Here is a 27,118-nt window from a genome sequence, read left to right as displayed (position 1 = left end):
ATTAATAGGGGAAAAGGGAAAGGGGGGACGATGTTGGGTATATGAGAAACCCCTATATTCTGTACACTATTTTTCTGTAACCTAAAGCTTCTTTAAAGATAAAATGAAAAAAAAAAAAAAAGACACTGGCAGAAAACAGAAGAAAATGTTACTGTACATACAAGATAACAGAACTTACATAATGTCAAAAATATTTTAATTTTATATTTTTAATTATTCCAAATTTTTTAAAAATTTGTATTTTATTTGTTATTTTTAAAATTATCATTAATATTTCATTTTCTTATTAGTATTTGGTTATTTTCTTAGCACCACTTCTGAAGAAGTTTTGGATTACAGAAGGATAACAACTGTGGCAGGGAAGTATCATTGGTGCAGGGTGTCAGTGATAAGGAATGCATGGGAGGAGGTTCACATGGGGTGTATCCATAAGGCATATAAATGTGTTCAACTGTTCATGGGGCATTGTCACAGTGGGTGGATATTCACACCTATAACTGAAAGAATATCAAATTCCCATCCTGGGGGGTACTGCCACATTCTCTAATGGGACAGCAAGAATCACCCAAATAGGGGGGGCAGTGACTAGTGAGGGAAGAAGAACTACTGACAGGCCTTTGATATTAATGATTGTATTTATGAACCTTTACTTTTGAAATTGAAACTTAGCCTTGTATTATAGAGTGCCTAAGAGTTACCTCCTGAATGCCTTCTTCTTGCTCAAATGTGGATTTTCTCTAAAACAAATTCAGCATATAAATGCATTACCTTCCACCCAACATAGGACATGACTCCCAGGGATAACCCTCCCTGGCACTGAGGGATTACAACCAAGCATCAACTAGCAATGCAACTGGAAAAAGACCTTGACCAAAAGGGGGAAAGGGTAAAGACAAATGAGTTCATATGGCTAAGAGACTTCAAAGTGAACTGGGAGGTCATTCCAGAAGTTATGCTATGCATGTCTCAGCAGGATCTCATTGACTGCCAAAATAATTACTGTCTCAAATAGCTGAGACATCTAGATGCTATAGGCTAGGCTGACAGCTTAGGAGTTTGGTGCCTTACCAGTGGACCCTGCTTGGGAATATATGCTTCCCAGTGTGATAGAGTTGGACTCAGGTATGGTTTCCCTACACACGGCTCTTCTGCCCCTTCTATTTTAATGTATAGTTAGTACTAGAGTTGATATGTCTATGTCCAAGAGACTTAAATCTTTGGGCTGTCCATGTAACAGCTAGGCCCTAAATCTCAAGAGTTGCAATACCTAATCTGCAGTTCATTGGACTCACCCAGCACAGCTAACAAGGAAATGATGACAGACAATCCCAAGAAACAAAGAGAGTCTGCAAATGCAAGCAAGATAATCCCATCCATCTGCCCCATGGGATCTAAGCTCCTTCTCAAGTAGAGGTGGAGTGGGCATCACCATCCCAGAGTCCTCAGGATTTTGAATGAATGATGGACTAGAATAGACTTACTGGTAATCCTGTATAGACTTATTGTGATTCTAGCAATGAAAGACCTTTTACCATTGATGTGGAAGCAGTGGCCACTGGAGGTTCTAAAGGAAGGGAGAGGGAAAAACAGGTATAATATGGGGACATTTTCTGCCTTGGGAATTGTCCTGAATGATGCTGCAATAACAGATACAAGCCTTTATATATCTTGTCATAACTTATAAAATTGTGCAGGAGAGAGTGTAAACTACAATGTAAATTATAATCCAAGCTTAGTGGCACTGCTCCAAAATGTGTTCACCAGTTGTAACAAATGTACCACACTAATGAAGGACGTTGTTAATGTGGTAAAATGTGGAAGGGGTTGGGTGTGGGGCATATGGGAATCCCTATATTTCTTTTGCAACATTTATGTCATCTAAGTATCTTTTTTTTTTTTTTTTTATTTAAAAACAAAAACAAAAAACTGTCTTCAGAGAATGGGTTCTACCTTTTATGCCTTTCAGTTCCTGGTTTGACCTTAGCTATCTGAAATTGAGTTCCCAACATAGGTGAATAAGGTCCAATAGAGGGAAGGAATTCCAGAAAGAGGCCATGCCTTATTTATTGTGGTATTTCTTATTGTGCTAGTTACAGTGATTTGCAATTCATAATCATCTAAGTGTTTGTGACATTAAATTAAATAAAATTTCAATTGCTTATCTTGATTATCAACTAATTCCATGTAGATTTTTAAATTCCAGAAACACTTGAGGAAGCTTTGTAATTTTTAAGCTCATTTTTAAGTACTACTTATCAAGAGCTTACATAGAAAGAGGCAATTTAAGAGTGGTACAAAAACTTCATATATTTATATAACACATGTACAAATTCATTGAATTAAGTTATAAAACTAAAACATCATATCTAAATAAGTAATCTCTTTTTCTGTTAGAGATGGTATATCCATGGCAAATAACCATTATGGCAGCCATACCCTCTCATGCAGATATACATAAAATAATGATTCTTTCCTGAAATAATATGCATATTAATTAATTACTGCAATACTTGAGAGACTTCTGTTCTATTCCCATCAGTAAGGTCAGGATATGCATACATGTTAGCAACAAATTTAAAAATCTTATAGAAAGTTGTGGTCATAGAGAAGAATGGGCACCCCAAGGGAAAGGCAAAACCAGAGACTGGAATTTTTCACAGTCCTGATATGATACCATGTGACCTAACAATGAACTTCATTTGTAAGTACCCTAATCCCCACTACCATCCACGAATGGAATGGAACATTCTGTTCGATTTAGTACATGGCCAGGGTGGGTTGGATTTAGTGTTGAAAATGTAGATATGCAAGATTAAAATTCAAATATTTGAATGAAAATGCTCAAAAAGATTCAGGTTTAATGACTGATGCTGAGCTATGTATAATGTAAAGAAATGTGCCCACTAGAATTTTAAATTTGTGTTATGATTTGCTTTAAGGTAAAAATGCTAAAAACACATTAACTTGGCTCACAAATTGCAAATCAGCTTTTAGAGACTCCTTGAATAAAGATAACTATGAACAAATCAACAAATGGGATCTTCTTCATTTTTATAACACAGATATGAAATGCTGATGTTCCCCAAAGGAATTTGTCTATACTTATTAATCTTTGATTTCTAAATAGGGACTAAATTTGATACATATATATAAGCTAATTTGAAGTATTTCCAGTTAATCCCAAATAAACTGTTAAACTGTACATTTGGCTACTGTGAAATATATTAAAGTAAATTGTTCTACTACATTTACTAACTAAAATATCATTAGAAACAAAATAATAAATTCCAGACAAATACTTCCAGGGTATAAATAGCTCTATAGTGTGGTCAAAGTTGGTAGAAAGTGAACTCATATACTTGGAGAAGCATTACAAGTTCTTTCATGAATATTAAGATAATAGTTTTTTTTTTTTTAAGATTTATTTATTTATTTATCCCCACCCCCACCCCGTCTGTTCTCTGTGTCTATTTGCTGCATCTTGTTTCTTTGTCTGCTTCTGTTGTCGTCAGCGGCGCACGGGAAGCGTGGGCGGCACCATACCTGGGCAGGCTGCACATTCTTTCGCGCTGGGCGGCTCTCCTTACCGGGCGCACTCCTTGTGCGTGGAGCTTCCCTACGCGGGGGACTCTATATGTACCATTCACTTGGGAGATTTAATTTAGATATTTAACAGAACTAGATGATTCTTTAGTATAACGATTTACATTTTGCACCTGTAAGCTGAAGGAAGTAACACATTTCTAAAACATCATGTCTATTGAGAGGAACGAACAAGCAAAAATGGCCAAAAGTGGCATTCTTAAACTGTGGATCCAGGGACCTGGTTTCAAATCATTGTTCTGCCACTAACTTATCTTGGGAAAGTTATTTGACTTACTCAGCTTCAATGTCTTGATCGTAATATAAGGTTATTTGCATCAAATGATCTAACAAAGGTACTAAAATGGTAGCCTGCTATCTGGATCTGTTTAGCAGATACATTTTGTTTTGATCACTATTTTTAAACAATTTTTAAAAATTGAATGACCTCATATAAAATCTGGATTTCTTTTTTCTCTTGAAATACCTAAAAATCTGCCCTAAAATAGTTCTGAAATTTTTACATTGCAACCCTCAGCTTGAGCTCACTGTGCTTACAGATGCAAGCTCCTCTTGTATGTTTTAGCCCTACACAAAACATATGCATATTCACGCTCACCCAGCCCATCTTACCCATTTACTTTATCTGTTTAACCCCTGTATTAGTCAGTCAAAGGGGTGCTGATTTAAAATACCAGAAATCAGTTGGTTTACATAGAGGGTATTTATTCGGGGTAGAAGTTTACAGCTACCAGGCCATAAAGTGTAAGTTACTTCCCTCACCAGTCTACTGCCATGTATGGAACAAGATGGCTGCTGACATCTGCATGGGTTCAGGCTTCCTGGGTTCCTTTCTTCCTGGAGCTTACCTCTTTCTGGTATCACTCTCTAGTCTCTGTAGCTGCAAACTATAAGGTGAATAGTTCCTCTCTCTTCCCGGAACCTTCTCTCTTTCTTCATGACCAAGCTCCTCTGTGTGCTTACTTCCTGGGGCTCCAACTCAAAACTTCAGCATCAAAATTCCAATATCAAAACTCCCTTCTCTGCAGTGCAGACATTGCCCAATCAAAACCTTAACTGTTATTTAATCAAGTAAAAGCAAAACCTCTGAATCCATTATACTCTAATGTAACTGGAGGGACAGACCAGTTAACAAACATAATCGAATTATCTATTTTTGAAATTCATAAGCCATATCAAACTGCTATCAAATTAGATTTTATGATTCTAATTTAATAGGTCCCTTGAAGTTCTAAGATGTTGAATTTAAGTTTATAATACTACATTAACCTGTTACACCTATATGGGCAACTGCTAATTAAAAGAAATTAAAATCAGAGAGAATGGCTAAGGGGATAGTTCTTTGGTGGATAGATACATTCAGGCAAAACTGGAGAATGGGGTATTGCCCGTTTGGATGTTCTTGAACTAATAATAAAGTATAAGATCCCTGGAAAATTTGGACATTGCAAAACTAAGGCAATTACAATTTGGCCAAGGAAACCAGAAGATAAAATTTTAAAGTGGAAGAATGAAAGAAAAGAATAACTAGTTTTATCAAATATCTATTCATTGCCAGGCATTATGCTTATCCTCTTCATGCCATTGTCTGATTTATTAATCCTCACAGGTTATTAGTTGCTAGGTATTTTCGTCAAAACAAAGATGAGAAATACTTAGGCTCACAAAGAGTAACTAACTTATCCCAGATCATACAGGTAGTAACCGATGTAGTTGAGTTTGAAACTAGTTCCAATGCCATGGTTCTTTCCATCACATCACTAGACAAAATTTTGCTTCCCAGCTTGGCCTATTTAGCAACCAGGCTTGAGAAGAATGAACATGGGAGAGAATACCTTTGTTTCATATGCATGAATAGGACTAGTTTCTGCAGACTTATTAAAGATACCCTCTCTGACAAGTGTAAAACTTCGGACCCTAAATCTATTACTGATTAGAGATTGAAATATCTTCCCCTAAAGCATAGTAGGATACTTATAGTTAGCTATGTCAGTTAACCTAAATATCTTAAGATCATTCATTCACCTTAAAAGGTTTAGATCAGGGGTTCTTAACAGGGGTTCACAAACCCCAAGGAGTCTATGGAAAGACTGCAGGGAGTCCCTGAGCTTGAATTGAAAATTCAAAAAAACATTATTTTTGTAGGGATGTGTTGGTGCAAGTATGACATATTTATTAAATAATACACAGTATAATGTGGACTTAATAAGGGGTCCGTGTTTTTCACCTGACTGGCAAGGGGTCCATGAAACGAAAAAGGTTAAGAAACCCTGGTTTAGATATTGCTATTTCTGAAAAATAAGAGGAAACCAAGAAGATACATCTTACAGTAATTTTTAAATGCCAGGAAGGATTCTGTGGACTCAATTATTAAGAACTTATCAAGTCTGATGTTCTCCATTTCATGAGTGTTCATGTTAATGTTCATTCAATTACATTCTGTCTTCACAAACTTGACAATTTTAACAAAATCTTTCTTAAGGTATTCCCTGGTACAAACACTGGCACACAAAAACTCTGGAAACCAAGTTTTTTCTGAACTCTCAAGTAAGTACTGGATAAAATATATTATAATGAGTGCTACAATTCTTTTGAGCTCTCTTTAATAAAAAAGGAACCCTAATTACATATAAGACCTAAAGGAGACAAATGTTATACAAGAATCGCTTTTATTTTCAGATTTTTATTTTATTTATTTATTCTGCTCCCCTTGTCATTTGCGCCCGCTGTCTGCTCTCTCTGTTCATTCACTGTGTGTTCTGTGTCTGCTCATCTTCTCTTTAGGGGGCACAGGGAACCGAACCTGGGACCTCCTGTGTGAGAGGGAAGCACTCAATCTGAGCCACCTCTATTCCCTTCTTTGTTGTGTCTCTCATTTCATTTCCTCTTTGTGTCTCCTTGTTGCAACATCTTGTTGCATCATCTTGTTGCATCTGCTCATCGCACCAGCTCACTGTCTTGCTCATCTTCTCCAGGAAGTACTAGGAACTGTATCCAGGAGCTCCCATATGGTAGGCAGGAGCTCAATCACTTGAGCCACATCCACTTCCCAGAATTACTTTTTAAATTCTGAATGTGGTTGTGTTTTTTAACAGTTCATTGTATTCCATTTACCCTTGTCATGATCTTCACTAATTGCCATTTGAACTCAAAAAAATAATCCAGCATTTACTAAGTATTTATTTAGTCATATATACCTCACATCATGTTATACTGTTTCACTAGTTCACATGCTCATAAAATACTGGTTAATGAGATAAGCAGTTGCACAAGTACATTAAACAATTCCTTTTCTTTATTCTTTTTCTTTTATTTATTTATTCTTTATTCTTTATTTTTTATTCTAAAGATGAGGAGTATGAGAAAACATTTATTTATGTTATGATACGAATGTAAATATATTTTGCTTTAAAAATTAGGCCTCCCTTACTGTTTGTGCTCTTTAATATAGCATCTCTTGATTACTCTGACAGAGTTCCAGTCACACAGTCTGTGAGTCAGAAAGAGGATTTTCGATGTCCAGCAGCTAAACGTTGTCAGCCATGACATTTCTCAAAGTTCTATTTTTATATAGAGAGAAGGAAAAATTACTTCTTTGCATCTGTCCTTTACAAAATTCTCAGTTTAATTCCAGCTTTAGATATGTACAATAGTAAATGCATTCTTAGTTAACATGACAAGGAACTGACATTTTGTAACTAGAATAATGCATTTAATGAAAAAATAATCTATAAAAGTTTGTCCCTTCTGCATTCTTATTCTCTTTTTCAGTCATAAAGCATATTAAAATGCAGCTGAAATAATACAAAATGCAATTCAAATCTCACTATTGTCCTAATCTGTTTTTGCCTCTACTCTTGCATAGCTTATCTATAAATGTTGAAAAGTAACTTCCTTAAGTTCTATTATGTGAATTAAGAGTCAGTATTGTTTGGAAGTTCCTTTTAATTGGCCTACAGGGAGATTTTCTGTATATATTAAAATGATTGTATGTCTGAAACATAAAGAACCTAACTTTAAACTTCCTTTGTGTTTAAATACATATTAGAGGGAAAACATTTTAATATTTCTCAGAGTAGGTTTTATTGCTAAAATCATTGGTTTGGCAATCTTGGCATAAATGGAAATTTCTGATTGGCTGTCATATCAATGTCAGTGAAGCCCAGGAAGTGCATAGCTGTGGCTGTTTTCCTTATTTTTATTTATAAATTCTGTTTCATAACAGCAATAAGATGCTTCAGGCTTTGCAGTTCTGGGGAATTATTGCACTTGTCAGGTGGTAAAAATCACTGGTCCCCCTGCCTTATGTCTCAGAATGCTACTAGAGGCATGTAATCACTGAAAAATGCAATTCTTGGAATTTCTTAATGTTTCATTATGACATATCTAACTTATAAAATAAATTATTTATTTTGAGGGTTTGAAGTGTCATAATAGCACCCAACAAGTACCTAAGAAATAGAAGAAATCAAAACCTAGATCATGGAAATAGAGAAAAATGGACAAGCTATGGCTATCTTATAATAATTCCTAAAGATATAAAAATCTAGAATTAAGTATATTTCATACTCAAATTGAGAAGCTGGGCTATGATTAGTCAATGTGTGTATATTATTATTATAAATGGTCTTGCCATAATATTCCAAGTTTAAATGACCCTCAATAGGTTTATACAACAAAACACACTTAATATATACTGCATGTATAAATGCAGGCCTGACTTTCAGGAAAATTTAATTTCCTTATATTGAACAAAAGGTTACACACAGACTTTTTCAGTTTAAAAAAAATCATACTTGATATAATTAACATAGTATTTACTAAAATTTGAAAATATTGAAAAATATACTCTTGAAAAGCATACTTACTGATATTTTTAAACAAATGAAGTTTAATATTCAGATTCAAATTCTAAAACAAAGCAGAGATTTAAATTTGCAGAATAAATTTCTATTTTTAAATAATTGTGTAGTAGTAACTTTCTGTAGATTAACAATTGTTCTAAATAACAATGTAAACTGAAGGAGACCAAATTATCTTTTCATGAAAGAATACCAAAGTTTTTCTTGGAAAGGGGCCAGTTCTATGTAGGGGGTGTTTATGGCCTGGAGAGTTACTGTAGCAATAGAAAAAGATGAATAATTTGCACATGTGAGATTCTTGGAAGGCAGGATACAGCTGTAAAGAATTAACCCCTCTTGAGAGATGTAAAAACACAGAGCAGCTGAGAGGAGACCTGTTGGGAAGGACTAAAAACTACTCAGGCTACAGATGTCCTCAAATGGAGCAGAGAAAGTACATTTGGGAACTGACAAGCTTCTGTCTTTGCTTATAAATGGACAGATAACTTTAAAATTTTTTAAAGACAAAATGAGCCAATTTTGGCCAAATAAAATATATTATTGCAATATTAAGTAAGCACTATAATGGGTTGTTTAAAGAAATCTGTCCTACAACATTTGGCTTACAGGATTCCTGAAAATGGAAGAAGGGATATTAAAAAGAGAGGTATGTACATCTATGCGCTGTCCCATGCCTTTATTATTCTTAAATGCTTTTTTATTGACTGACAGAAGACACATCATTTTCCAGAATACAAAATACACAGACCTAACTTTAAAAAAAAAAAAAAAAAAAAGCAAACAGACCAAAAACAATGTATCAATGGATAAATGAAATTACCAAATTCCATTTAACTGCAATTGGTAGATGACTTTTGCTTCATGGGAGGAAAGGGTATATGCTATGCTTCAATGAAAGAAAACCAATGTAACTTTTTAAAGAATTTAAAAGCAGGTTTAGAGTGAAATTATTACTGGAAACATTTTTTTAATGTTCTTGAAGTAAACATTCAACATTTCAATTTCCTTTGAGCCTGCATCAGAGATGTAAAAAAATTCATAGCTGAGTGAATGTGTAATTCAGAACCACATCCTTTCCATAAAAATAATGATCGTTCCATCAAAAAGGAATATGTGGTTGTATAGTCTGGTGTTTTCTGGAATTTTCTAGGTAAACCCTTTGGCATCAATAATTTTTAAGAGTATAATGTTTGAAAGGTTTTAAAATATGGCCATCTGTCCCACCTCATAAGCACATCCTTATCCATGTCTGTGTTTTTTTTCAAAGCTTTCTGAATAATGTTAAGCACCTTGCAGTTTTCATCATCATGATTAAAGGGTATATGTATTTGTTTTAAGTATGTTTTTAAACTCAATCCTTAGCAGCAGAAGCTTTAAAACCAAAGAAATAAAATCTTATGTGTCAACCGCATATAAATGAGATAAAAGTGGAGCTGCTTTTTGGAAAAGGGGAAGCACAGAATCTACCTGTGAACTCCCCTCCTGAGATTCTTCCAGAGGTCCCTTGACATTTCTTGAGACATGTTGGAAACAATTACATTATATTTTTCCATATATATTTTACACAAATGTTTGCATTTATGTATTCTTCTAGGCATATGATCTTAGGTTATTTTGAAAATAACCATGTGAGTTATAAAAAAAGAGGTATTACTTCATAATAGAGATAAATAGAGAGGCTTGAAGATGTGAAAAGAATTGCCCAAGGTCACATGGCCCAGTCTGATACCAATGTCTTCTGATTCCCAGTCCAGAGGCCTTTTCTCTATACCACTCTGGCTCTATTTGGCATTTAAAATTGCTCATAAACTTAAAATTAATTATTATAATTATTCTATTAGCTCTCTTCTTACCTAGGAATGGAGAGAAGAATGAAGGGCCCCCTTTACTCATTGTTTTCCTCAAGAATTATTTTCTAAAATCTTCCCTTGGCAAGTGCCCCATCAGAAAGTCTTCTTTTAAAACTGTGCCCCTCTACAATAGAAACAACAAACAAACAAACAAACAAATAAATAAATAAGAGAGAGAGAATAGGAAATGAGGCCCTGAGCCTCAACAGACTTCAGCTCCTACACTCTGGTTTGTTGGACTTACCCCACTCAGGTAACACTGAGTTGAAGAAGGTCAACCACCACACAATGGAGCCAAGAGTGCCTGCAGCTGAAAGCAGCAGGATTGCATCCAGCATCCATGTGGAATCTAAGCCCCCTCTTGACATAGATGTGGAATGGACACAACCAATCCAAGGTCCACAGGATGGAGGAATAGAATATGGATTAGAGTGGACTTATTGATATTCTATTCATGAACTATTGTGATTAGTAATCAAAGAAAATGTGGCATTGGTGTGGAGAAAGTGGCCATGGTGGCGGCTGGGTGTGGGGAATGGGAGGAGGAGATGAGATGTGGAGGCGTTTTCGGGACTTGGGAGTTGTCCTGGGTGGTGCTGCAGGGACAGTTACCGGACATTGTGTGTCTTCCCATGGCCCACTGGATGGAGCATGGGAGAGTGTGGACTATGGTGTGGACTGTTGACCATGAGGTGCAGCGATGCTCGGAGATGTATTCACCAAATGCAGTGGGTGTCTCATGATGATGGAGGAGAGCGTTGCTGTGGGGGGAGGAGTGGGGTGTGGGGGGGTATATGGGGACCTCATATTTTTTTAATGTAATATTAAAAAAATGAATAAAGACAAAAAAGGAAAAAGGGAAAAGAAAGAAAAAAAAAAAAGAAATGAGTAATCAGTCAGGGAAGTCTGTCCCAAAATGACAGTGATTTCTAGCTATCCTTTAGTGAACATTTTGTAGGTTGAAAAAGAGAGGTATCAATAATTTGAGGGAAACGGACTTTGGCCCAGTGGTTAGGGCGTCCGTCTACCACATGGGAGGTCCGTGGTTCAAACCCCGGGCCTCCTTGACCCGTGTGGAGCTGGCCATGCGCAGTGCTGATGCGCGCAAGGAGTGCCCTGCCACGCAGGGGTTTCCCCCGCGTAGGGGAGCCCCACGCGCAAGGAGTGCGCCCGTGAGGAAAGCCGCCCAGCGCGAAGGAGGGAGCAGCCTGCCGAGGAATGGTGCCGCCCGCACTTCCCGTGCCGCTGACGACAACAGAAGTGGACAAAGAAACAAGACGCAGCAAATAGACACAGAAAACAGACTCCCGGGGGTGGGGGGAATTAAATATATAAAAATAATAATAATTTAAATTCTTCATATATTATATGATTGGAAATTCTTGCCCAGGGTTTTTAAATAACTATTTATTTTTACTTAAGTATTCTTATCACAACCTATTTCAGGTGGGGAAAGGCATTAGGCAATAGCTTTTTATGGTCACTAAAGCAAAACAAAACAGCTAAACAACCATAGCAATTTACAAGGCCAATCTATAGTACATTTGCACATTATTTCTAGCAATTTTTCCTTAACATAAACAGAACCAAGCACATGGAAACATTTGTCAAGCTGTGTTAGTTAATAGTAACTCTAATAAAAAAGACATAGAATGTTCATGGGAAAATTAACCTAATATTTAACACAATTAATTCTATGTTTAATTAACACAATAATGTTTTGCATATCAACTCCTCCTATTATCTGAAACAGTATTTTATCATATAAAATAGAATAATAAGAGTTGACATTTATATGATATTCTTTATCCTCATGGTTTTTTACACTATTTATGTAAAGTACAAAGGGCCCATGCAAAGTAGGTAAAATTTATTATCCCATTTTATAAATTATGGTAATAGACACAGTAGTTAAGTATGTTCCTGGAATCATATACAAATTAGTGGCACTGCTGAAATTGGAACAGATAATTTTTTTTCTAGTTAGGTTCCTTAACTTCTTTGTTACCTTGAAATTATTTCATAATCACAAATGTCTTCCCTTGCCCAGGTCATTGTTTACTGAATATCTACTATGTTCCAGGAACTTTTATATGTTTATCTTATGTAATCCTCACAAACCACCCTATTAAGAAATGATGATATGTCAATCTATCGAAGTTCAGAGATGTTAAATAATTTGCCAGGCTTAAGCACGACTGAATCAAGATTCTAGCATCAAATCCGGAAACTTTCTTTCACTACCATGCCTCAGTTTCTCCTATTCTTAGGCTCAAAGAAAAAATAAACACGTCTGCAACCAGCAACATGTACGTATAACTCACAAAGGCCAATACATCCCAAGACAATCTAATAACAATAATTTTTAAATGAAAAAAAAAAACAAAACACAAAACAACCCGAAAGTCTAAACAACTTACAAATAAGTTTCTAGAAAAAATGATTACATGGAAATTAAGAACAAATCATTTCAAAACAGGGATAAAAATTTAGCAAATATATATTCGTCCTTTACTATGTCAGGCAGTATGCTAAGTTGCTGGCCTCATGGAGCTTACCTGGTAGAGTATGTTGATGTAGAAGTAAGGATGAGCAAGAGAAAGAAAAGAGAAAGTTAAACATATACATTAGCAGTAAGAAAGGAGACCAGAGTAGGTAAAGGAAAGCCCCATTATGTTATGTCCTGCAGTGATTCTCCAAATTATTTTCACTCATTAATGAACTGAAAACTTGCTCATTTTTATTAACGTATACTGTTATATTTTTAGGCGTGATGGTTTTATCTCTTTCTTCAAATTAGAAAACTATTTGACCGAACCAGTACGTACCAAACAGGACTCACCACCTTTGAAAATAGGCAGTTTCTTTTACGGTCTTTGATTGGTTATTCACTGAACAGGAAGCCCCGCCCTCCACAGGAAAAGATGGAGGCTAGCATAAGGTGAGGCGCGTGAGGTACAGGGTTCAAAAGCGACAGAATTGTAGTTATATCTCCTTGATAGCTTTTTTTTTTTCTCAAATAACTAGTGTTGTTACTGTGAAGATACTTTTAGAGTCGTGTTTGGGCTGTTTAGAAAAAGAAATCCCTGGCCTACCTTTCACTCGAGGTGTGCGTGTGTCAGCCCAGCAGAGCGGGTTCCTGAAGGATGGCAGCACAGGCATGCAGGGCAGAACGCTCTTATGACTAGACGGATAAATTGCGTCTGTTATCTTCTCGGTGTGAAGTACGGTATAGTAGAGGTTTGTTTTATATGGTGTTAAAGCACTACGCCCAGATTTTAGCTATCTTTTAATAGTAACTTCGCTTGGCTGAAGTAGTCCCAAGGTAAACACATTAGCTTTCCTAAAAAAGAGAAAGACTCCGAAGCATTTTCCTACAATACCCTCTTCAGTTAAGCACTTCCTGAGCAGGACCCAGAGGTCTGTTTATTTTTCAGCTAACAAAGGATGAAGGGGACTCTGACATTTTTGCTTGGGAAAAATCTTTGGATAGTTGAATACTTTTTTTTTTTTAATTGGAGTTTGGAGAGAGACTTAAGTTCAATTCAGTAACACCCCTTGTTCCCCGTAAGGCTGTATTACTGCTAAAGAAAGTCTAAGTTGCTTACTCCTAGCTTCTAGGCGCCTTAGGGGTGGCTGTTGTTAGAATCCCCTAGAGATAATGATTCTCCTGGGTCACTCTGAAAAAACAGTTCTGCAACAATGGCAATCCCCAGGGTGACACTCCTCAGGGAGCCTAGATTCAGCTGTCAGTCACCTTCAGCCCAGAGCCATCAAAATCTATTTACACAAAAGCTGGTTATCACAAACGTTTTGAAAAGCTAAGTAAAAAAGATTCCCATCCTAGAGTCTACATTCTTTTTTCTTGTATTCCCTTTTCTACCTATCTTTCCTTTTTTCCCCTTAGTGCCTGTGGGAACTCCTATTGTCTTCTCCCCGCTCCTTCCCTCATCCTACGCTGTTGTAATCTTAAAGACTGAACATAAATTTGAACATCTCTCTCAAGACTTACAGAGATAAATATCTGGTATTTGATTCTAATAAATATTCTTGACTCCATTTAGGAGGCTTTTCTAGTTGGAGAAGGATTGTTTCATCTTTTCATGTTGAGAAATTGAAGTTCTGTGTAATTTAACTATTTCATTAAGACATACATTTGTCTATACATACACATTTACATATCCCTTCTTATCAAATGTATACCTTTTTCTTTTAACATTTTCATCCTAATAAGAATAATTTAAAAACCTGACTTTACAAATGTGAAAAGTCATTTTATTATCTAAATATTACTGAATTTCCAATATAGCAATGCTTTCACTGAATTCCTTAACTTTTGCAATTATAAGAAACTAATTTTCTTTGACTGAAAAAAAGGAGAAATTCTCGTGCTCTAGAAATTTTGCTCTTCTCCGTGCAATGATATTATAAAATATCATTGAACTTATCAAATTGAAAGAACAGCTTTTTTTTAAGACAATTTTAATTAGTGAAAATTCTGAATAAAATTTTCTCTTAGTATGTGTTTATTTCTTTGATATGCATGTGGTTCCTACAATTCGATAAAACATTGCCTATGATACTACAGCTTGGATGACTAACAGGTGTATGTTCATTTAATTTTAAAAGCATATTTAATGTCAGACTTTATGATTAGGAATTCCTACAAAATTCTGATAACATTGTTCCAGGGCTAGAATAATTTTACTGAGGGAAATAGTTGGCTCATACTGAGTGTAGAAAATCATCTGTCCTGGTCTCTGAAATATAGACTTATTTTCATAATCCAGAAATTGAAATAATGACTATCAAAATCAGCCATATCATGTTACAATCATTTGTTTGAAGTACTTTGACAAGGAATTAGTGCTTTAATAGAGGAAAAATACACTAGGGAAACATGAAAATCTCAGATAACAGTAATTAGGGAAATGTAATAAATTGAGCATTCAAGATTCTCTTACATACATTTTTAAAATTTGCTGTAACTAGGGAAAGATTAGAAAGACAGATAAAAAATTTCTTTTTTATTATACACATTACAGTAATTATTGATAGCCTAACTATTGGCAAATTACAACTGAATTGGCTGCTTCCAAGGATGATTACATTTTTCTCTTTTTTTCCTTATTTATTTATACTTTTGTAGGGGGATGCAGGGAGAACACATTTAGTCAAGATTATCTTCTTTAGGAAAAGGAAGTATACTTGTGATTTGAGAATTAGAGTAAGGAGAGGAACAAAGGGAAGGAATCTAATATTGGAAACAATTTAATGAAATTAAAAATAACTCTATTAGATATGAAAACGTGCTTTTAAAACAGTATTTAATGGAAACAAAACTAGCAATATCTTAATGCATTTACTTTATTTGATGGGAAATTAAAGGTCAATTTTTCTTTCTAAGTCAACTCTCTAGGAAGTTATGGTCATCCCTTAAACCCTTAAACATTATTTCAAAACCAGTGTAGTTCATAACTTACACAAACCTTCTCATGCAGTAGCTGTAAGATATTTGACCTAGTCATAAAGTTTCCATGTCTCAGATTTTTGGTTTTAATAATAGAAGAATATCTGTCATCCATGGTTTTTGTGTTGATAATTAATGAAACAAACTGGCAGATTTTCCCTCCTGGTAGCAAACCAGGCTCTTAGAGGGGCATATTAATGATTATCACAGCGGTAGCAACTCACCAAATGAAACATAAGTTGCCTGGAATGGTTTCCCATTCCCTGATTTCCAACCTTCAGTATTTGAGTTACTGATTTACTAGCAAGGAATGATTGACAGCTGGAAAATGTAGGAAAGTTTTGAGAAATAGATTGCTTTAGTTAGAAAGTCTGTTTACAAAGGATTGAATATATTAGATTATTCCTAAAAGGAAAATAGATGATGAAGTTGGAAACTGATGAAGAACAGAAGAGGAAAATAGAAAATAGAAGATTATGTATATAATATGTTTGTGGGTTTTTTTTAAGATTTATTTTATTTATTTCTCTTCCCTTCCCCCTGTTGTCTGCTCTCTTTGTCCATTTGCTGTGTATTGTTCTGCGTCCACTTGCATTATCTGGCAGCACTGGGAAATTGCGTTTCTTTTTTGTTGTGTCATCTTGCTGCATCAGCTCTCCATATGTGTGGCACCACTCCTGGGCAGGCTGCATTTTTCTCACGCGGGGCAGCTCTTCTTATGGGGTGCACTCCTTGCGCATGGGGCATCCCTACGCAGGGGCGCCCCTGTGTGGCACGGCACTCCTTGCATGCGGCAGCACTGTTTTTGGGCTAGCTTACCACACGGGTCAGGAGACCTTGGGGATCAAACCCTGGACCTTCCATATCATAGATGAACACTGTCAGTTAAGCTATGTCCTCTTCCCTGTGTGTATTAACTTGAGAATGTTTGGGACCAGCGAGAAAGAGTAAGTGAAAATGCAGGGATATATTGGAACCTATTTTCCGTCTCAGCTATATTGTCTCAATCTATTCTTTCTAACCATTTGCAACTATCTTTTTTTTTCCTTACATATCAACAACAGGATTTACTCAATGTCATTTCCAGAAGTAACACCTCAAGAAGGCAACACTTTCAGATGCTTTTCAGTTGTTGGATTCTGATAATTGTAGTAGCCAAAAAATAAATTTCTGAAAATCATTTCAAAGATAAAGTTTTCTGAAATTCCACAAGACCAGTTTTTAAAACAGAACCAAAAACCAACTGTATACAATGTTCACACACTGGCATGGAAGAATAAAATTATTAAAATGGAATATAGAAGGCAGAAAACATCACTGTTTTAATCTGACCATTTTATTTTTTAATGTACCTGCATTTTGTCTAAAAGTCTTGATTTTCTTTTAGTTATTCTTGAAACAGTCAAGTTGTATTTAGATTATTTTGTAGGTGGCAAAGTTGTTTCTAGGAAAGCTGGAATAAATGTTTTCTTAGAGAAAAATTTCATTTTATTTGCCTAGTAGAGTCCACTCCCTCTAGCATTTTTTTTTAAATTTATTCCTAGTTTCCTGAAAATCTGGAAAGAAAAATAAGCTCTTTATAAAATATAATTCACAAGGATTTATTTGGATTTAAGGTTGATACTTTCTCCATTTAAAAGAATCACATATATTACAAAAGAGAAAATCTGCCTTTCATTGTGTCAGTATATGTATATATTTATATAGATTTGTGTGTTATCATCTTTATTCCTTCATTTCCAAGGAGAGATATTATAGAGTTTAGTCATCAAGACCATCATTATGAACCATTAAAATGGAAAAATCCTGAAAAATCTGTTAGTTAAAATTGAAAATGAAACTCAGGGTGAAAAATCTTATAAATTAAGCATCATTGAGCCTGGTCCCATCTATCATAACAGCTCTCCAGAGAAAATCTAAAAGCCATGGCACACTAGGATGAGCTGTGGATGATTCAGTAGGTGGCACAATTTTCACTGAGTCAGTACTGAACTGATGCCCCAGCATGGAATGAGGGGGCACTGCACTGCTGGAGGTGTCGTCTAATGGATGAGGGTAAAACCAAGGTCCTGACCACCAGCAGTTATTAAAAATCCCATGGCACTTTTCAAAAGAGTAAAGATGATGTTAAACTCTGTGTCCTGGCTAATTTCCAAATTGGGCAATTATATTCTGCCTACTTAAAATTTCCCCGTAATTTTAGTTGGATAATATATTCTTCATCTCCTGGCCTATGCATTTACTATTTCCAGCTTCGAGTTGGATGCATTTCTGCAGTGAGAAAAGTGTTGCTTCTCTGAAAAATGTCTTGCAAGGTCTGGGATCAAGGAATGAAAGGTACAATATCCATCTATCAGAACAGGTGCCATATTAGTTTGTTTCTCGTATGATTAGGCTGACTATAAGAAAATTGCCAAATAAGTGTCTTTTAAAATAGTGTTGTCAGGTATTCAGAGGTGCTATGCTTGCAAAGATTTCCAAGGTTGGTTATTTTAATTCTATTAAGTTGTGACTAAGAAATGAGGCTTCTCTTAAAGTGAATATATTATGTAAATATTAACAATTTAAGCATAACATTATAGACATTTAATAGAAATAATTAAATTTTTCAATATTAGCTTAGTGAGGCCTATCACATTCTTTGTTGAGGAACTAGAAAGCATTTCTTTAAAAAAATAAATAAATTTCCATTAAACAAAAGTATTTCTTTTGTAAAATTAATTTAAAATATTTAACCAACAGTTCACCATACCTACATCCCTCTTCACCTCTAGTCATTTTATGTCTGTGGATTTGCTATTTCTAGACATCTTTTATCAGTGACAATTTTTATCATGATGTGCCTTGATTATTTCACAGAACATAATTTTTCAAGCTTCTTCCATGTTCCATCATGTTTCATAACTTCTTTCTTTACAGCCTAATAAGATTTCATTGTGTGTGTATGTACCACATTTTGTTTGTCCATTCATTTGTTGATGTATGCTTAGGTTGTTTCCAACTTTTGAGTATTATGAACAATGTTGCTGTAAACATTTGTGTACATGTATCTTGTTTGTGACCCTATTCTCACTCTCTTTGCTTATATACCTAGAAATGGGATTACTGGGTCATATTGATAATTCTATATTCCACTTTTTGAGGAACCACCACATTGCTTTCCACTGTGTCTGCACCATTTTACATTCCCAGCAACAATGCACTAGAGTTCCAATTTCTCCACATCTAATCCAACACTTCTTATATCCCTTTTATTTTTAAATAATAGCCATCTATATTAGTCAGCCAAAGGGGTGCTGATGCAAAATCCCAGAAATCTGTTGGTTTTTATAAAAAGTATTTATTTGGGTTAGAAGCTTACAGTTACCAGGCCATGAAGCATAAGTTACTTCCCTCACCAAAGTCTCCTGCCACGTGTTGGAACAGGATGGCTGCTGACTTTCAGCCTTCCTTGTCCTCCTAAATCTCTGTGGTCCGAGCTTCTTCCAATATCATCTGTAGGCTGGGATAAGTCTCATCTCTCTCCTAGGGTTCATTCCTTTCTGGCTTAGGTGCTCTGCTTTCTCCCATGTGTTTACTTCCCGGGCTCCAGTTCAAAACCTCCAACCTCGCCTCTCTGTGGTGCAGTTTCTCTGTGAGTCTCTGCCCACCAAGGGGATAGAGCCCCAACATCCTACTGTCATGGCCTAATCAAAGCCCTAGTCATAATTTAATCATGCCCAGAGGAACAGTCGAGTTTACAAACAATCTAGTATCTATTTTTGGAACTCATAAACAATATCAAACAATATCAAACTGCTATATCCTTACAAGGGTGAAGTGTTATCTCATTGTGGTTTCGATTTGCATTTCCCTAATAACTAACAATGTTGAGCATATTTTCATGCTAATTGGCCATAATATACACTTTGAAGAAATGTCCTCTCAAGTCCTTTCCCATTTTTTAATTGGGTTGTTAGTATCGTTGTTGTGTTGTAGAAGTTCTCTCTATATATTGTATAGTAAGCCCTTATTCTACATGTGATTTGAAACTATTTTCTCTCATTATGTAGCTTGTCTTTTGGAAAGCATTTCTTTAAAAAAAAAGTTGGAAAATGATTAAAAAAAAAAAACTCAGTTTGTTCAAAAACCAAGCATTGTCCTGCAAAAACAAAGGATTGATTTCATATTCTCTTGGAGAGCCTTACCATAACTTTCATATATTACGTTCTTTGTTCAGAATCTTTCCAAGTAGTCTTAAAATGCTATGACCTCAAAAGTGTCTATTTCTAGCAAATAATTAATTTTAATTGTATTACAAAGATTTTTCATACTAACATCCTTGAGTCACTCTGCTTTATAGATATATTAAAACTTATCTTGTGCTTATTAATAACAAAATTAATACAAGAGAAATGCTTCAGAGCAAGAGAAAAACCTCACAGTACAAAGACACAGTACCAAATACTGTGGTAAATGAACATAATAATTTTCTTTACATAAAGTTATAGCTACTGAATAAAGAAATCACTTGAAAAAGAAATACCATCTTTAGAATTTCATCTTGGCTTTAGTAGAAAATACTATGTTTTTGGTCCAGCTTTGACAAGTACAACAGACTTTACTGAACAGCAGTAAGAGTTCATTTTTGTAACAGAAAAAAGTAGTCACTCTGATCACTTCGTCTTTTTAGTATGCAGCCCAGAGGATTCAGAAAAAGATTACATTTACCATAATTAACATATATGTAAATGGAGATCATGGCTATGAATGATAAATTTTCATAGCAATTTAAACCTTGTACAAATTAATCAACCATACAGACACTTGATTAATGAAAGGCAGTGTCACTTTAAAATGCAACATGTTAATATATATTACTGTTATCACAGATCAGAGAATCTTTAAATATAAACCAATTAGAACAAAGTTCAATTTACATTTTTAACAAATTTAATTCCCATGTAATTATGATGGCTATTTAGGGGGGAAAAAAGAGTTTTGTTCTGTTTCATATTTATTTACTAATTTTAGTGAAAAATACTGCAAATGAATTTTGGCTGTTTTATTATAAGGATTGGATTCCCCAAATATGGGGCTAGAATATCATTGCAAGATGAATGCACAAAAGCAATTAAACATTAAATATAATATATTTATACACATGCTTTGCTAAATCTAGAAGTTTCTTCTAGTTCCTCATTTTTGGTTTCACTGAGTGAGTTATATTAAAGACTGACTGAATTCTAAGTGATTGATACAGCAGGATATTCTAGGCAAGAGGATGAAATAAATGACACTAAATTCTTTGTCAACCTCCTAGTAATGATCTTTTGTAGAAATGGCTAATAATTATTGAACATTTTCTATGTGCCATAAACCATGTTAGTAATTTGACACTCTTAAAATATAATGCATTGATTTTTATTTAATTATTCAATCACTTAGTCCTGATAATACCTCTATAAAGTAGAATTGTCAGCTAGGATTTGTTCTCAGGCCTTTCTCATTTCAAAGCTTGTGTTCTTAAATACTATGCCATACTACCTTTCCCTGACTGTGTAACATTGTTTATCATCTCCATTATACCTAGCTTCTAAAACAGCTGTGATACAGCTGATATTGGTATAGGACCACACTTTGAAAACCACTATTACTGCACTATAAAATCTATAAAAGGATTAAATAGCATTGCAGCATCACAAAAGAGGTCCAGTTTAGTTAGTCTACTGGAATTGTAGTAAAATCTGCTGTGAGTCCACCTCTCCTGGGGTAGATGTATGAGGAAAGCAGATAGATAGATAAAAACATCAGCAAACCTATGTAGTCATAAATAAGCATTTAATTTTGGCCAAAAAAGTGCTAGAGATATAACAAGGAACAAGACTTCTGCCCTTAAGGCATTTATGGTGTAGTAAGGCAGGCAGAAAAGTAAACAACCAATTAAAATATAATAGGATTAGTAATACCTTAAGGGTAGAATGGTGCTGTGGGAACGTGTAAGTGTGTCCCCACGGAGGAAGAAAAAATTTTAAGGATACACTAAAGCAGTTTTGTACTCTTGGGTGTACCTGGGAATACTAGGAAAGTCTATATTCTGATACTGCAGTCATTAAAAGCATAGCTTTAAGGAAAAACCTTCAGGCATGCCAAATACTGCAATGAACACAGCCATACCAAGTTGCATATTATACAGTCTTTTAATGAATATTATAGAAAGGTTTGTTGACCACTGTATTGGTTAAGATAAGAGAAAACCCCTAAATAACAGTAGGTAACACAAATTTATTTCTCTCTTAAATTCATTTATCTAAGATGAAGGGAGTCCTGTGCTGCAATAACAGCTCTATGAAGTCCTGAAGTTTGTAAGCTCATTCCTTCCAGCTCAATACTTTACCACTTTCAGAATGTGGTGTTCATTCTCATGGTCCAAGCGGCTCTTAGAATCTAGCTTTCACATCCATGTTCCAGGTAGGAGGAAGATAGAAGGAAGAAAAACAAAGGCTCAATTCCTTCCCTTTTTTAATGAGACTATCCTAAAGTATCACCAAACACTCACCAGAACTAATTTAAAGTGCCATAAATTCAGCTGCAAATGAGTCTGGGAAGCATAATCATTTTGATTGTTGACCAATATGCTCACTTAAAATTCGGGATCCTGTAATAAAAAAGAAGGGAAGAATAGCTAGTGGGAAGCAACAAGTAGACTCCATCACAGTCATGAATTATTTTTCTTAACTCACAAAGATGGTAGTAGCTATTAGTAGAGACGAATAACATCTTATTTTTTCGGCCCCAGCCTTTCCCAAACAACTCATTCCTTTTGAGTGGCCTGAAACCTTTGTCACATTATCTGTCTAGAATGTAAGACATAGATTCTCATCACTTTCTGTATCTGAGATATAATCAGTAAACATACCGTATCTGTTCATTATAAATTAAAACTTTTGGGAATGTGTGGAAGATGACATCTACTGAGCATCCTCAAGATTTAAAACCCCTGTGTGTTTTCTTTTCATGACTTTTGAATCTCAAATTACTGAAATTATAATAACAGTATATGTTTCAAGGATTTGAAAATAAAAAGCTTTTTATTATTCTTTTATCTGTTCATTCAGCAACTATACAATGACTGCCTACCAAGCTAGGTTATGATCTAAGTTCTAGAAACACAGAAATGAGCAATGCAGTTGAGGCCTCTCATGGAGGTTACATTTGAAAGAGAAGAAAGACAGAAAGCTAGTAAATATATATAAACACTATAATTTCATGTGTTTTAAGTGCTAAAATGAAAATAAAATAGTAACTGAGGTACTACTTAGATAAGTAGTCAAGGAAAGCAACTTTTAAACTGAAACCTGAATAATGCAAAGGAGCCAGCCTTGTAAATATCTGGGGACTGAGTATGCTAGGAAGAGGAAACATCTAATTCAAAGGCACATTTTGTTATGTAAGAAATGTTTTCAAAATTCAGGCGTGTGATCATTATCATCCTCAAAAATCATTTAAAAATAACTTTATCGTGCTATGGAAGGCATTGTAGAGCATAAACATAAAGTGGTATAGAAGGCCATTAATAACTGCTGTTATAACTATTTCCTTGTTTTTATGCTGTGAATGTTTGTCATTGGCCATCCAGTGTCAAGATGATTTTACAATTTGTTACTTGATTAAGAAACATGTTAGCTATTATCCATATACTCATTTTGCTCTTCAACCTCTGGTACACAAGTTTTATATAAATACTTTTTGACTACAGGAAGAGTGAACTCTTGTGGGTGGGAAGATAATACAAAATGAGAGCATGATTCCCATTAGGTCTTTCTGTTTTAATTGAGCTTTTTATAGAATAGTCATTTGATTCCTAAAAATATCAGATATTAAATTTATATTTACATTATATTTTCTCAAAAATACAAGTGAAAATGATTATTATTGTCCTTGCGTCATGTTTTTTGCTAGGTATTATCAATGGAAGTTTCATATCCCGGCTGTTTAAAGAAGCTATTGTTATGTAAATTCATCTCTCTCAGTTCTTACTATCATTTTTTGTTGTTCTTTTTTTAAAATTTCTCTCCCCTCTCCCCCCGCCCCACCCCCCCACCCCGGCCCCAGTTGTCTGCTCTCTCTGCCCATTCGCTGTGTATTCTTATGTCTGCTTCTTTTCTTGTCAGCGGCACCGGAAATCTGTGTCTCTTTCTGTTGCATCATCTTGCTGTGTCAGCTCTCCATGTGTGCAGCTGACACTCCTGAGCAGGCTGAACTTTCTTTCACGCTGGGCAGCTCTCCTTATGGGGCACACTCCTTGCGCGTGGGGCCCCCCTACACGGGAGACACCCCTGCGTGGCAGGGCACTCCCTGTGCACATCAGCACTGTGCGTTCGCCAGCTCCACACAGATCAAGCAGGCCCTGTGTTTGAACTGTGGACCTCCCATGTGGTAGGCAGACACTCTATCCAGTGAGCCAAGTCCACTTCCTGTTGTTCTTTCTTCCACTCAAATCCTAGAATTCTTCACAGAGATAGAGAATGAGACAGTGCTTTATCCATCATTGGAATGGCATGTCTCATCATTGTATGGTGACGACTTGAGCAACAGAAAGCAAGTAATAGTCAATATTAATGTAAACAAACATCTTATTTAGAAAGGAGTAAAAGCAGAATGAAATTCATGTTTTAAAACGAAAAATGGTTGCATGAACCAAATTCAGATTACCTGAATATGTGCAATTAATAATAAAATTTTTGGATAATGGGGGAAAAACTCTATTTTACATGATTTAGTCACATTTCTTTAATGAATAAGAACAATTTTGTAAATACAGCTTAAAGGCTAGAAGTACATGTCTATATTTTATATTTTTAAAATATTTTTACATAGCTTACATGTTTTTCTTACATATTTTTCTTTATATGTCAAAGGAAAATTTCTAATGCATCCCTCACATCTTTTATTAAGAAATTAAAGTAACAACTTTAAGCAGCACTGGCTCAATTTAAATCCCATTTGATGATCCCAGTATAGTTTTTATATCACAAAAAAAAAGCCATCATAATTTGCATCCCATCAACTATTCCCTTAACTCTAAAGAGCTATCATGCAACTCCTAGAGTAGGTCTCCAGGGTTGAAGTCTGTTCTAACACTCCTATGCTAGATCTATTTGGTAGTAAAATCAGGGTTACTAGCCTGGTGCCCCTTACCTGGGAAATAAAACTCTGAATTAACCCTGTCTTCACTCTTCTCAGAAAACTGGTAATAAATTTTGTCCTTTTACTCTCTGCTCTTTTCAATTACTGGCATACCAGGAGTTGTTACACTTGCCTTTCCAGCTCTTTCCTGGCAGTGCTAGAGCTGACATGTCGTTATAATATTCCAAATACCCTGCAAATTACCTGGTTTGTGCAGTTTCTTTCTTTTCCCTTCGTACCTGTGTGGTTAGTTAATATTTTTTGTCAGTTGTTATAACACATTCCTACAGAATTTCATCTCTCTTTGCATTATTTCTAAATCTTCCCTTGTTCCCCTTTACCTCTCTACCTGTCCATGTCTTCTCTCAGCAAAAAGATTCCCTGACTCTTAATAAGCCCCCTGTTTGTTTGTTTTTCATACCTGTAAATTGTATGAGAGTAACTTAACTGACCTGACCAAAGTTGTCCTGGGAAGTATAACCTTTGCAAAATATCAACAATGAAAGTGGCTAAGAGAAGTTGTATGGAATCAAGCCTGAATATTCTCATAAATTAGGTAGTTGGTAACCTCATGATTTCTTCAAGTGGCAGAACAATCCAATGGGTGCTACTGGTTTTCATCAAAATAACATTGTAGGGAAGTGGACTTGGCCCAGTGGTTAAGGCGTCTGTTTACCAAATGGGAGGTCCACGGTTCAAACCCCGGGCCTGCTTGACCCGTGTGGAGCTGGCCCATGCACAGTGCTGATGCGCGCAAGGAGTGCCGTGCCATGCAGGGTGTCCCCGCGTAGGGGAGCCCCACGCACAAGGAGTGCACCCTGTAATGAGAGCCACCCAGCGCAAAAGAAAGTGCAGCCTGCCCAGGAATGGTGCCACACACACGGAGAGCTGACATAGCAATATGTTGCCATGAAAAGAAACACAGATTCCCGTGCCACTGACAACAACAGAAGTGGACAAAGAAGATGCAGCAAATAGACACAGAGAACAGACAACTGGGGCGGGGGAGAAGGAGAGAGAAATAAAAATAAATAAATAAATCTTTAAAAAAATAACATCGTAGCCAGGTATTCCAGATGCCATAAGCAATCAGCTACCAGATAGGGATTCATTACACCTATAATGATACCTATAATTCATTACACCTAGATGACTAAGCTCTTTTGTAGATAATGTAAATAAATCATTCTCTTTTTTTATTTCAGTTATTTTCTCATTTTTTAGGGACTTTAATGCTTGTGAATAGATACTGAACAGCAAAAACTGAATATCATTAATTTTCTCCTCTCTGATTTGTGAATAGTTTTGGTAACAAAAACCCCTCCTTCTTCCTTACTTCTGTTGTGGGTTGGAGAAGAGGAGGAAGAAGTTGAGGTATTCATTACCCTGGCTCCTTCCTTAAGTGTTGCCATAGACACATGTTTCCATCAACCAAATGTCATAGCTCCTGTCAGGTGGCCCTCTTTAACTAGATTTCTCTCTTCTGGTTCCAGGATACTCCTCTCCATTTACCCTTTCAGACTGTTGGGTGGTGGCAGACTTCCCACTGTTACTTACACTAGGGTATTTCAGTATCCCTTATGGTTTCTCTACACCCTGCTTACACCTTTATGAAAAATCCTTTATTAAACCCTCCTTTATTGCTCTAATTTTAATATGTCATCTGTTTCCTGCTGGGACAGAAAATATTACCATGTTTGCCTGGCTCTCTCTATGATCTATTAAGAATAATACATACCTGGGGCATGCCTCTATGAAATACGAATGTGTTCAAGTGGTAATGCAGTGTTGTCTCAGGGGTGAAGACCCACACAATAACCAATGGAATATTGAATTCCCATCCTGGGGAATCCTCCTACATTCTCTAGCAGAGTAGCAAGAATCTCTAGAGTATATGAGCAGTACCTAGTGAAGGACAGACCAACATACTAGGCCCTTGATATTGATGCTTGTACTTAGAAATCTTGTTCTTGTGAAATTGAAACTTAGCCTAGTAATATATATTACCTAAGATTTTCCTCTGGAAAGCCTCCCTTTTGCTCTAATATGGCCTCTCTCTAAACCAAACTCAGAATATAAACTCACTATCTTCCCCAACTACCCACCCCCAGCATGGGACATGACTCCCAGAGATGAGCCTCCCTAGTACGAAGGGATTATTACCA

General features: G+C 35.7%; 1 protein-coding gene across 1 annotated transcript in view; it reads right to left on the bottom strand.

The window, feature by feature from the left end:
- Window positions 1-10,324: 10,324 nt before the first annotated feature.
- Window positions 10,325-27,118, bottom strand: part of FIGN (fidgetin, microtubule severing factor) — a 182,850-nt gene continuing 166,056 nt past the window's right edge. Inside the window, exons 3-4 of the transcript XR_011649265.1 lie at window positions 22,324-22,422; window positions 10,325-10,439 (exon numbers count right to left, since the gene is read on the bottom strand). The gene's annotated coding sequence lies outside the window, so the exon portion shown is untranslated. The remainder of the gene's footprint in view (window positions 10,440-22,323; window positions 22,423-27,118) is intronic.

Source organism: Dasypus novemcinctus, chromosome 7 (genome assembly GCF_030445035.2).
Source record: "Dasypus novemcinctus isolate mDasNov1 chromosome 7, mDasNov1.1.hap2, whole genome shotgun sequence".
Classification (NCBI taxonomy): Eukaryota; Metazoa; Chordata; class Mammalia; order Cingulata; family Dasypodidae; genus Dasypus; species Dasypus novemcinctus.
Note: the sequence above shows the minus strand (reverse complement) of the source record. Positions and strands in the feature narration are given on the sequence as shown.